The sequence below is a fragment of the Anoplophora glabripennis genome, unplaced genomic scaffold (assembly GCF_000390285.2).
Source record: "Anoplophora glabripennis isolate ALB-LARVAE unplaced genomic scaffold, Agla_2.0 scaffold332, whole genome shotgun sequence".
In the NCBI taxonomy this organism is placed as follows: Eukaryota; Metazoa; Arthropoda; class Insecta; order Coleoptera; family Cerambycidae; genus Anoplophora; species Anoplophora glabripennis.
The window spans coordinates 267,449-280,147 of record NW_019416706.1 but is presented as its reverse complement, the minus strand read 5'-3'; the positions used below and the strand labels follow the sequence as shown (position 1 = coordinate 280,147).

Sequence of the window (12,699 nt, the reverse complement as noted above, 5' to 3'; positions counted from 1 at the left end):
TCTGATAGACCATCGGTACTTTCCTACACTGTATATTTGACCATTTGGGAGTTTATTTAATTATCAATAAACTGACTAACAATGAATGTGAAAAAATTCAATGCAGAAGACTAATCACAAAAAAAAGGATTGATAAATTCGCTCAAAAATTAATTAACTTTGATTGGAGTGATGCCAGTCTGTTGAATATGTGTTCAAATGAATGCACCAAGTTAATATTAGATCAATTAAATTGCTTTGTAAATATCTGCTTTCCTTGTTACACTTTGAAAATTTACTTGTCTTAATGTACCGCTTTGCTGCTTGATATGTTGCGGCTTTATTTTTTTTGTGACCATTTACTTTACCTTTAGTATCGTTAGGCACATAACGTCTAGTGTGATTCGTAGTACAATAGTGAAAGGAGACCACTCAATTTGACATACAGCTAGTTAAACTCTTTCAGGTACTAAGAACCAACCAATCTTCTTTCTTGGTTTCTGATTAGAACTTCTTTTTGTGAAAGTATTGATATAGGTGGTACAGGCTATGTAGATACCTTATTCCTAGGGTAGAATCATGTAAATATTCGGGAAACCATCTATATATAAGCGTCGTCATATTATCTGCAAGTAAAACTTGATAAAAATCTCCATCCAATTAAGTAAATAAATACTAACCTCAGTCTGTTTTGGTTTGAAAATAGCTGTCAGTTGTTATCCACCAGTTGTCATGTTCCTTGATCGTCGTACCAACAGGTTGATCTAAAATTCCCCTAGACAACTGAGAAAGGAATTGGTCGAATGGTCGGAAGTTTTCTCTCTCTTTCTTTTTCGATAGATATTTCGAGCCACGTTTTGTGCTGTACGCGAATTGCGGATTTTTGGAAGAAATATCTGGGCAAAATAAATGTTTTTGGTATTTTTCTAAGCCTTAGTAGTTGGATTTTAATGCCCATATCGAAGAACTGAGAAATTTTCACTTTAAGGCCGATCAACAACCTAGGTAGGTAGTGAGGTTAGGATAACATGTGGTCACATTCTCACTTTGAATTGCAGATATGTTGAACATTTATTTCTTCTTTTTCAGGCCTTTTTTTTTTTTGTTTTTCCTTTTCTTTTTGTATTTTCGCCTTTGGTCTCATCTTGTTTGGTACCCGTTTACTGGCATTGGTTACTCGACACCACCTATCGAGTTAAAGCTGCCGTAGCCATCACAACACACTGAAGCCCCACTGAACTATATCGTACATCAGCAAGTTGACCCTCTCGCTTGCTCACTGTAAATTTTGCTGCACCCTACCGTCTTTCTGGAAGTAGTCTTTAGTGGCGGGAGTGCTATTACCTGATATACCCAGGCGGAGTGATACCACCCCGTGACGACTTGACCTGGAGCGGTTCAACCGAATAACCTACGCACTCTTCAGATAAGCCTAATATTAGTTTAGTATATTATTTGTAGCGTTTAAGTTTTGCACTTCATAGATGTAAAAGCTTCACTTCTGCATCATTAGTCACCATTATTTATTGTCTGATTTTTATGTACTGTTTTTAAATTTCACCCATACGTGCCTAAACGTACCTAAAATAAGAACCTTGGTAATAATTTGTTTTTGTCACGCCTTTTACAAGTGCTATAGATAATCCATCGAACATATAAATTTTTACATTTAGTACACCTACCTGTGTAAACCTCTGGTACAGCGCTGTAGTAAAGGGAAATCTTTTTTTAACTTGGCTTTTCTCAATCTGCCAAGATTTATACATATTTGTTTTGTTTATATCTGATATATTCGCTCAAGTGACATTAACCTATAAGACCCAAAACAATACTGGTTGCCAGATCAGTAGGCACGAATTATACACTAGCCATGGAACTTGATCGACGTTGATCCGCTCGACGTCTGGCGCGTTCCACAAACTATAGTAAAGTGATCCGATCACATGTACATGTACTCTGATACAATATATGAGTAGATTTTAAAGTAGTTTCATTTTTTTTTGGAGATCTGCCTTTTTCCCGTTTTTTTTTTTGTTTTATAGGTATATTAATAGTGAAGGCACCGTAGCGAATAAAAACCACCACATTGGGTAAACTTAACATCCGGGGTTGCAAAAAACGGGTGGCGCCTTCATAACATTCTTTTAGCTGTAGACCCACTCCGTCTCCACTGAAGCTAGCGGCCAACCCCTTTTGTGGAATATATTCGCTACCCTCGTTCCACCGATCCACCCGAAATACAAAAACCTACCCACACCCTTTTTTTTTTTTGCTCCACATTCTTTGCTACACACATTGATTTAGTTTAGTTTAAACATTTGATAGTGTATCTTTGTTTTGTTAGGAACAACTATACTGTATAATATTTTTTTTTTGTTAAGTAACATCCTATAATAACTGAAAAATAAAAAAATAAAAAAATTGTGTGGTTCAATCAGAGATTGAGAAATATGAGGGGAAAACTAAATGCACAGAAAAGAAAGTTTAACAACACTAAATCAAATGAAGATTGGATATCTTACAATATAACTAGGAAAGAGTATAGAAAGGCACTAAAGCAAGAGAAGGGTAACAGATTCAGTAACATAATAAATAATGCCAAGAATAACAGTAAAATGGCATGGAAATTAGTTAATAATGAAATTAACACACAGAAATACTAATTCTAAGATAAATATACATTGCCATGAGTTTAATACATATTTTGTAAATATATCTGAACGTATTATAAAAAGTATAAACAATGATGCACCGCTACCTATGTCCTTTCTAAACTCTTGTAATAAACCCCCTTCATCTTTCTTTATGCTGCCAATTTTACCGTCAGATGTAAAGTACGCAATTAATAATCTTAAACATACATCCTGTCTAGATTATTATGGATTAAACAGTGCTATGTTGAAAGAATCTGGATATTCTCTGATTGAACCGCTCACTATGCTATTTAATAAATAGCAGGATAAATATTTAATAAATATTTAATAAAATAGAAGAGGGCAATTGGCCTGATGCCTTGAAAAATCACAAAAATAATTCCAGTCTTCAAGAAAGGTAATGTGAGTGACGTTGATGATATCCAAACCATAGCAGTTGTTCCGATTATTGGCAAAATATTTGAAGTATTAATTAAAGAGAGGCTCATCTCTTACAGTGAAAGCAATACAATCTTCAACAATGCTCAATATGGTTTTAGGAAACAAAAATCTACAGTTAGGGCATTAATGACTCTAATTGAGGATGCAGTCCAGGGTCTTGAAGGAGGTTCAAACACATTTCTTACAATGTGTGACCTTACAAAGGCGTCATTATTGATGTGTTGCTGTCTAAGTTAGAGTACTATGGTATTAGAGGGAGATCGCTTGCTTTGCTTTCCTCCTATTTATCTAATCGGAAACAATATGTTGTCTGTGAAGGTAAGGCATCAGACCTATTGCCCATTAAAAATGGAGTTCTCCAGGGAACTGGGTATTGGGACCGATACTATTTTTATATTTGATTTACCAGTAACTCTAAATGGTAAACGTATTATATTCGCTGATGACACCACAATTATAGATAGAGGTAAATCAAATGTGAGCGCTGATAGTCTGAATAAAGCTAAACTGTGGTTCACTGCTAACAAGCTAAAGTTAAACGAAAACAAAACACAATGTTTACAAATAAACTCAGACAGATGGGTAGATAAATCTAAACCAGTAAAACTTCTGGGAATTGTTTTAGATACTTTCCTCAATTGGATACCTCATACAGACTATCTCTGCTCAAAACTGGCCTCACAGGTTTTTGTGTTAAGGCATCTAAAACAATGTTTGAATAACCATGTATTGAAGATGGTGTATTATGCGAATGTGCATTCCCATTTAACATATGGTGTACTGCTCTGGGGAAACTCGGTGAAAGCAGATAGAGTGTTTGCCTATCAAAAGGCGGCTGTGAGGGTTCTTCGGGGGGCGTCATTTGATGCTCCATGTAGACCTTTATTTCTCGAATTGGGCATACTTCCGCTGCCTTGTATCTACATTATTGAAACACTTAAAGAAATACGTCGAAATTTAAATAAATTTCGAACACATTCAAATGATCATAATTATGATACAAGGTTTGAGGAAAATTTAATTCAGCCGTATTCATGGATTCGTACAACTAAGCTTAACAAATTGGATATAAATTTCTATAATAAATTCACTAATTATTACATTCAGACAAATATGAACTTTGATCAATTTGTTAAGCTTGCTAAAGGTGAGTTACTCAAGAAATGTTTCTACACAGTAAATGCATATATTGATTATTTAAATGGATGTGACTGTAGATCTACCACCTAAATTTGACTTCAAATGTACTAATGTTTGTAAACGTGGTCAATAAACGAACTAACATAATACATATACAAATTTCGATCAAGGATTTTTTTAAGTGGTCTAGATTGTCTCAGTCCGCCATTACAGCAAGCGCAATTCATTATTATTACACCATGTATGCCGCAAACAGAGCTTTTATATAAAAAAATCTGTCCAAAAAATTTTCTCTGCTATAATATAAACGATTTTCTTTACATTGTCCACCGTTTTATGTAAAATTTAAAAGGGAAAACCGCTTATACCCGTGCGGAGAAATAATGCTTCCCTTTTCGAGACGTGGGGTCGAATCATTGTTTAATAAATAATGCCTCTTTGAATAAATCGGCCGGCCCGCATTTCATTTATATTTATAAAATGGACAACGACTCCAGAGGTGGCAGCTGTCGAGGGAAAATAAATTAGGTGGATAGCCTCCGAAATGGTGATTGTTCCTAGCGTAGGTTTCTTTGATGATAAAGTGCAGAAATAACATAACGCATGGAGCAACATCCTGAATATAGTCGGATGGAATAAGAATAGAATATTGAATGAGCGGCGCGCTACACGTACATTCGGAACAACGGCCTGCATCAGCTTCCTCGATCAACTATGCCGGATCCCTCGCAATATGTGTAATATCGGAATGATGCGAATATCGGGCGGATAGTATCAATTCCCCTTATCTTTTTTATATCCAAGCGGGATTATTGTTTATCCTGTGCGTTCCACGTCAAAAATATGGCTTATAGGATGGCTTTATAGATGGGATCCGAGATGAAGAGAATGTGACTTTCATAAATGTCTGATAAATCAGGCGAAGATATGAGAAACCCGGAATAATGGTTAGCTCCATCTTGTGAGTTTATTTTATTAGGAAGCGCATATGTTATGGCTGTTAAATATTACGGAGTTTTATTATGTTACCGAATGTTGTTTGCTACAACATACTAGTATTGTGCACGTAATAAAATTGAAATATAAAATTGTAAAGAGCCTTATATTAATAATTAAATTTAATTAATAACAAATATTGTTGAAAAAATATATTTACTTAATACACATGTATGTGATACATATACATAGTATAGCAGCCTATCTCAAAAGTTCTGCCGTAAAAGAAGTGAGTAAATTTTCACTCAAAATCATCACAATTCTTTGTGACAATGAATCCACACCCAATTCTGTTGAAATAATAACGCTATTCGTTCAACAATGTTCACTCAACTAATTGTTAGCTAAAAAAATTGATATGTAGGGTGATTTACAAATGGTGACCAAAAATGAAATCTCGTATTCCTTGGTGAATTTTAAGGGGAGTCTTTCCTATAAAGTTTTTATCTAGGACGCTTCGTTGAAACAAGGTGTTAAACTTAAAAAATATTTTTAATTTTTTCAAATAATTTGGAAACTAGTAAGTGAAATAATTTGAAATTGGGCACAAGCATTTATGTAAACATTATCCAAACTCTGAGGGCTTTTTCTAAAATTTCCATGCTTCAGTGGCGAAGATACAGGGTATCGGTGGCGTATTTTTCTAAATAAAATAGTACGCCACTGCTTTATAGTAACAATCATGATATTATCGGATTCGTCTTTCAGTTTTCTAAAATTACTACTCTCTTATGTTTTTCGAAAAAAGCCTGATTTTCGAGTAAACACTTTTACTTAAATGACATGACAAGCACTAATCATTCGGTTATTTATTCGAATATAGAAATTAATAACATTAGTCATCATTTTAATGATTTTATTTGAGTAGATGCTCAAAAATACCTCCATTTCCACGAACACAGGCTCGACATCTTTTTAGTGACGAAAATGTAATTTGTTCGAAATCTATTGTTGCTTGAGTCTGACGTAAAGCATTATTTATTCATTCTTCTAACTGCTTACAATGTCAAACTTGCTATCGCAGCTCACTATGTAATTTTAAAAAGCATTATATTCGAATATCGAAGTGTGTTCTCAGTCCGTTTTTTAAGTTTTACTCGAAAATCAGTTTCTTTCCGAAAAACATAAGAGGGTAGTAATTTGTAGAAAATTGAAAGACGAATTTGAAAATATCATGGTTGTTATCGTAAAGCAGTGGCGTACTATTTTATTTAGAAAAATATGCCACCGATACCCTGTATCTCCGTCACTGGATCATGTAAATTTTAGGAAAAGACTCAAAATTTAACACCAAAACAATTTCGCTCTTAAATAACCTTGAACTTGAACCATGTCTGTTTTTCTGTATATTCCATGTTACCAATATATGATTTAATTGAACACTACTCAAAGAATAGTGTTATTGTTTCTACACAAAATTGTAGAGCTGATGTTTATAATAACAAAGTATACTGATAAATAGAAACAAGCCTTTATAAAAAAATTTTGTGTTAAACAAAATGAGCGAGAATGTTTAAAATAAAACGTTAGTAAGAGTACTCAACTTTTTAAAAATCGAAATGGCAGTAAGCATATTTATGAAAAATTTACATATTGGGAAAGATATATCAAACACTATTTTCCGACGTGGTCGCCTTCAACCTCAATCAACGTTATGAGCTCCCGCCACCTGTCGGACCCATTGCTTCACGGCACTGTGGACCTTGTCGTCAATAGAAAATCTTTTTCCACCCAAAAAATCTTCAGAGAAGAGAAAAGATGAAAATCACAAGGTGCCAGTTCAGGGCTGTGAGCGAGGTGGTTGATAATGTTCCAACCGAATAAATCCAAGTGTTGCTTTGTCACACTGGCTGAATGGTTAACATTCGCCTTCTTCTCAGGTTTTCACAGTACCGCGCAGCATTAATTATTTCTCACTGGGGCGAAAAGTCAATGAAGAGTATGCCTTTACTGTCCCAAAACACATTTGTCATGATTTTTCGAACCAAAACAGAGGTTTTAAATTTTTTTGCTAATGGTGAATACGGATATCACCATTGTCTTTTCGTCTCAGAGGTGTAGTGGTCCAGCCACGTTTCGTAGCCAGTCAACAAATTGTTCACCTTCCAGTTCGAAGAAATTCTCGTGAAGGTGCGACTCTGGTGGCTTTGTGTTGATCGTGAGCTGTTTTGGTATCCACCTCGCATTTTTCGATAACCAAGTATTTCAGAAATGATTTCATGCAGAGGAGATCTGGAGATATGTGGAAATACTGCATCTCGTCCAAAGTCAATCGACGGTCTCCACGAAGCATTTCTTCTCATCTCATCAGTCACGATTAAAATATACCAACTCCTTTGTTCATCATGAACATTCGTTCTGCCAGCTTTATACACACGACACCACTTGTACACATCAGTACAATTCATCACACCATCCCCTTAAACAGTTCTGATTTCGTTAAAAATCTGGAACGGCGCCTTTCCCTTCGAAAGAAGAAACCGGATTACCCTCCTTACCTTGCAGGTAACATGCCATGAGATAAGTCAAAGCAAAGGCTTGACTACAAATGTTGAAGTTTGTAGGCCGTCGGGATCCAGAGGGCATTGTGATTGATATATGCAATTGTCATTATTGTTTTTATATTTATTACTTTTATCACAGACGATATATGTAGCTTATCGCCACAGACCGCGCTTTAAATGCTGGAAATTTGCAACCTAAAATGGATGCAGGGTCTTGTTAACTGGCATGGCATCAACAATAACATTTAGCGTGGTAACTCTTCTACTCGGTAATAGGACGGTAGCTTTGTTGCCAAACAATAACTGTCAAATAAATGTAATGCATTTAATTATGTAATTGAGTTATATGGAATTTATCTTTTGTTTGGAAATGACATTTGTGTTAAATTATGAATTTACCTAATTAATTTCAAAAAAATTAAAAAATGTAAAATTTCCTTAAGAATAGTACCTCAATTTTTTATTTAATAAAATTGTTGGAACCTCAAGGGGTGGTTGATATGAAGTTTATTTAAAAAAAAACAACAAATCATCAATCCATGAGAGATAAGATAATGCGTTCGCTACTGCTGGTGCAATTATTATTGACTTTTTTGTTTTTCGACATAGGGACTTCAGACCTTTTCCAATCAACGCAGAACGGATAATCACAACCTGGTGTGTGGGGATTTTTTTAAATTATTTCTTCGATTCAACGCATCGTTTCCGAGTTATAAAACCTTTTTTACTGTATCACCTCACATACCTCTTGTTCCCGAAATTTGTTTTCAACATACGAACTTCGGACCTTTTGCATTCAACACAGAAGGGACAATTAGAACCAGGGGTGTGGGAAGATTTTTTCAATTATATTTTCGATTCAACGCACCGTATCCGAGTTATAAACACTTTTTTATTCTATGATGTCACACACCGTTGGTCCCGATTTTTTTTCAACATGCGGACTTCGGACGTTTTTCACTCAATCACCAATCAGAACCATGGGAGATTTTTTGATATTTCGAGTCATTTCTGAGGTGCAAGCAAATACTGTTTTCTTTCTTTCATATATTGTGACTCCCCACTCTGCCTCACCCACCGAGTGCTCTACTCAGAACCAAGGGGAGATTTGGTTGTATTTCCAGCCATTTCCGAGTTACGAGCAAAAACTGTTTTTTTTCTCATATATTATGACGTCATAGCTCGATGATGAAGGCTAAAAAGGCCACGCATTCTACCCCACGCTCCCTCCCTAGGTGCCTTGAAGATGTTGGGGAAGCCCCAGAGACTCCTGAGGGCAGCAGAGAGAGACAAATGATCTCTATGAGGACAAAGTCACTCTATCTCTATCACACACTATAACTCTATCTCTCTGGCACACAATCAGAAAAAAAACGAACCTTCTTTTAAAAATACATAAGATTTATCATTATCAGAATAACACACTTTAATTTAAAAAAATTAAAATGTGTTATTCTAATGCCGAAAAATAATAATATAGCTAAACTGTATTATTCCAATAACAATAATGTGCACAAAAGTTCTTCAGGAATATCGGCAAATTTATTTTGGAGGACGAATCCCGTCAACGAACACTAAAAAATATTATTAGAAACCTTATATGGACAGAAACCAGCTCCGATCTCAGTCCTTTAGATATATTTTTGTGGGAACACTTCGACAAAATATATTATTAAAGACCACAAAATTTACAAGACAAGTATTGAAAGAAAAAATACAGGACGAAATTTTGATAATTCTGAAATTGTTTTTAAAGCAATAAATAGTAAATTAAAGCATATTTTCAACTGTATCATCACAATTACTTGCATGTTGATTTGTAAAAATTGTAGGTATATATTATATGTTATTTCGTTTTTAGGCATTCTCCTTATGTTGTTGTAAAGGTTAGTTATAAATATCGTTGCTTGTTATTTCAATAAGGATGAATTTTAATTTTCTTAATGATTCTTTTTATTTTAAACATATATTTTATGCCAGCAAATTTTGATGTCAAAAGAAATAAAGGAAAAGTCGTACATTGTATTTAAAGTTTTCTTCTATATTTAATTATTAACCCAATAAGTGGATGTCAAAATACAAAAAAAAAACTAACTACATTCCACGACGTACTAATAACCCACCTTGTATATTAAATAAATTTATCATCATCAAATATTAAAAAAATTATTTTATAAGCTGAATGTCATTACGAATTTTGTTTATTTGGAAATATATTTTCTGCACTATATCCATACCAAAAAATTAAAATAGCTAATTAACGAAATTATGATTAAATAACCTAACTGTCACCACCGCTGCAGAATATCATATGAAACTACATAGATATTCGTTGATTCTTTAAAACATTTTTATCAATACCTACATCATACGTTTAAGTAAATACAGTAACGCAAAAAACATATATTACATTAAAAAAGTGTACAAAATAAGTCCGTAAGCACGCCTGGCAACATTGCCAAAGTGTTCTTTATATGTTGCTAGGATATACGTAGGAATGCGGGCCGCTGCATTTGATTCTTCCTAAAATTCTGCTGGTGGTGTACTCTATTGGCAATTCGGAAATTTAAAATTGCTGTCCTATTCCAGTAGCGGTCTAGGGCGAAGCTATATTTTCTGTGCTTTTATTATCCCATTAATATAATTTAAGTGACAAAATGCCTCGTTTTGAGACTAGTGTCTGAAGGCATTGATTGTCTAAAATATGTACTTGAATAAGAATTTAAATCATTAAATTAATTGTTTCAACCAGAATGTATCTTGAGTTCTCTTAATTTACTTCATCGCATTTAAAAAAAACTGTTTCCGTTATCAATCTATCGGACCGAGGTCTTTTGTCAACTAGTTGGTCTGACTTAGATACGAGAAGAAAAAGTGTGGAATTAATTTAAATTAGCATAATCCGCCACAAATTTTTGTGGGTGGTTCTTTGAAGTAAACGGATAATGCCTAGCTAATGATTAAAGACATATTTTCAATATTCATGCCTAAAAAGTTAAAAGCAAGTCGAATTTTACAATGTATATATTTTTATTTCGACTCAGTTCATGTGTCACAAAATCATGTCAGTGTTCTAAAATAGGTCATCCAGTGTAGGTGAATGTTCTATTTCACCCCAACAGTCATGGGAGGTCCGTATTGATTGAATCGCTTCCTGAACGAAAAACATAGACAATATAAAACAAATTAAGTTTTATTCTAGTTGCGGAGAAAGGACATCTGATTGATTCTCCGATCTGAGTACAGACATTACAGATTCTTTCGACTTCAATTTTAACGAAACCGTTTTGTTCTAAGAAATAAGTCGAAATGAACTGTTAGAATAAATAAATCTCTATTTATTACTAAGTGTAGAAGTAAATATTTTTACTCTACATATACTATTTGTAAAGCACGCTGTTCTCTTGAGATAATCAGTTAATAGAAAATAATAATAATAATAAAATTATACTTAATTATATAAACATAATAATCATAAAAGTAACGTTTTATCCCTCAAAAAAAAAAGAATATCAGTCAACGATCAACTGAAATAAAAACCTCCCTTTGAACCAGAGAAATATATACTGTTTTTATATTAAATAACTCATTTAAGGAAAAACTGAATAGAATAGTCCATTTCATTATGCAGGGTATAAGAGCAACCTTGCAATCAACTTTTCGACCTGATTCATTTCGTCGAAAGAAACAGAAAAAGTTTCCTTAAAATGATTCCTAAACATTCTACGATCCTGTAAATATTAAATTTGAAACACAGTATTTGATCAAGAATCATTGAGGATATACAAACTTGGCACAGTCCAATTTCTTCACGGTAGTTACACATATGTGCAAATTGATAAAACAGCTTTTTTGGAGTTAGTGACTCCTTAGAGAAATTTCAGCTGTAAATAGAAAAATGTAATTGATATCATAGAGGAACCACCAAATAAATGATTTCTTATGTTTTCGCAGAATTCATCAAAACCATTTTAAGTTAGGCGTGTTTTTTAGTGATAAGGTACAGGTACAAATCATTGAATACAATCACTTTTCAAATTTTTGCAATTTGTATTTGAATGAAACATAATACTTCGAGTAGATTCAGCCTGGTCATAATTATTTAACTCCAATTGTTGAGAATTAAAACAATAATTGACTTTTTTACATGATTTACTTTTAAGAGCGTATTTTTTTTTAAAGTTTTTGAACTTTTATCGGTGTATTCTACAAGATATACATATCTAGGCTTATACCGGGTGTCCCATTTTAAAATAAAAGTGTAGGGTTTTGAAGGGGACATCTAATGGTGACCTTAACAATGACCTTGACCATGACCTTCAAGGTCATTTCAAGGTCAAGTAGTTTTTTTTCAAATGGAAACACATATTTTTGACACCAGAAATAAAAAGAGCAGAAAATTTTATATCCAACTATGACCTTGACCATGACCTTCAAGGTAATTTGAAGGTCATTTTAGTTTTTGTTGCAAAATTCTACTTTTGAGACGAGGAATGAGAAGAGCGGGTCATTTCACGTCCATTTACGACATTGACCTTGACCTTCACGGTCATTTCAAGGTCAAGTTAATTTTTCAAATAGAAACCGGTATCCTTCAGATCAAAATAGAAAGTGCGGATAATTTTAATCTTGTTCATATTTTTCTTTTTGATATGTGGGGCTCGCCATAATTTTCCAGAATGCCCATTAACCCTTTGCGGCATGCATTTTTTATTTAAATGTTTTTGAACTCAGACTAGCTCAGAATTTAGTAATAGTTAAATCCGATACGGCGGATCCAATATGTCGAATACTCGGCTCGACCTCGAGTCAAATTTTTTGCTCTTTTCATTTCTGGTGTCAAAAATATGTTTCCATTTGAAAAAAATCGACTTAACTTTTTTAGTGACAGTTAAAACCATAAATCTAATATGGATAGTATTAGATCTGGTTAAAACCCTTCATATCCCCCATCTATGACGCCACTGGTTAGTTTTTTATAAAAG

At 33.8% G+C, this 12,699-nt stretch overlaps 1 long non-coding RNA gene across 1 annotated transcript; it reads left to right on the top strand.

The window, feature by feature from the left end:
- The first annotated feature begins 887 nt into the window (after positions 1-887).
- LOC111691859 lies at positions 888-1,963 on the top strand. The gene is made up of 2 exons (XR_002763073.1): positions 888-984; positions 1,069-1,963. It is a non-coding gene; the product is annotated as an uncharacterized LOC111691859 (long non-coding RNA).
- The last annotated feature ends 10,736 nt before the right edge of the window (positions 1,964-12,699 follow it).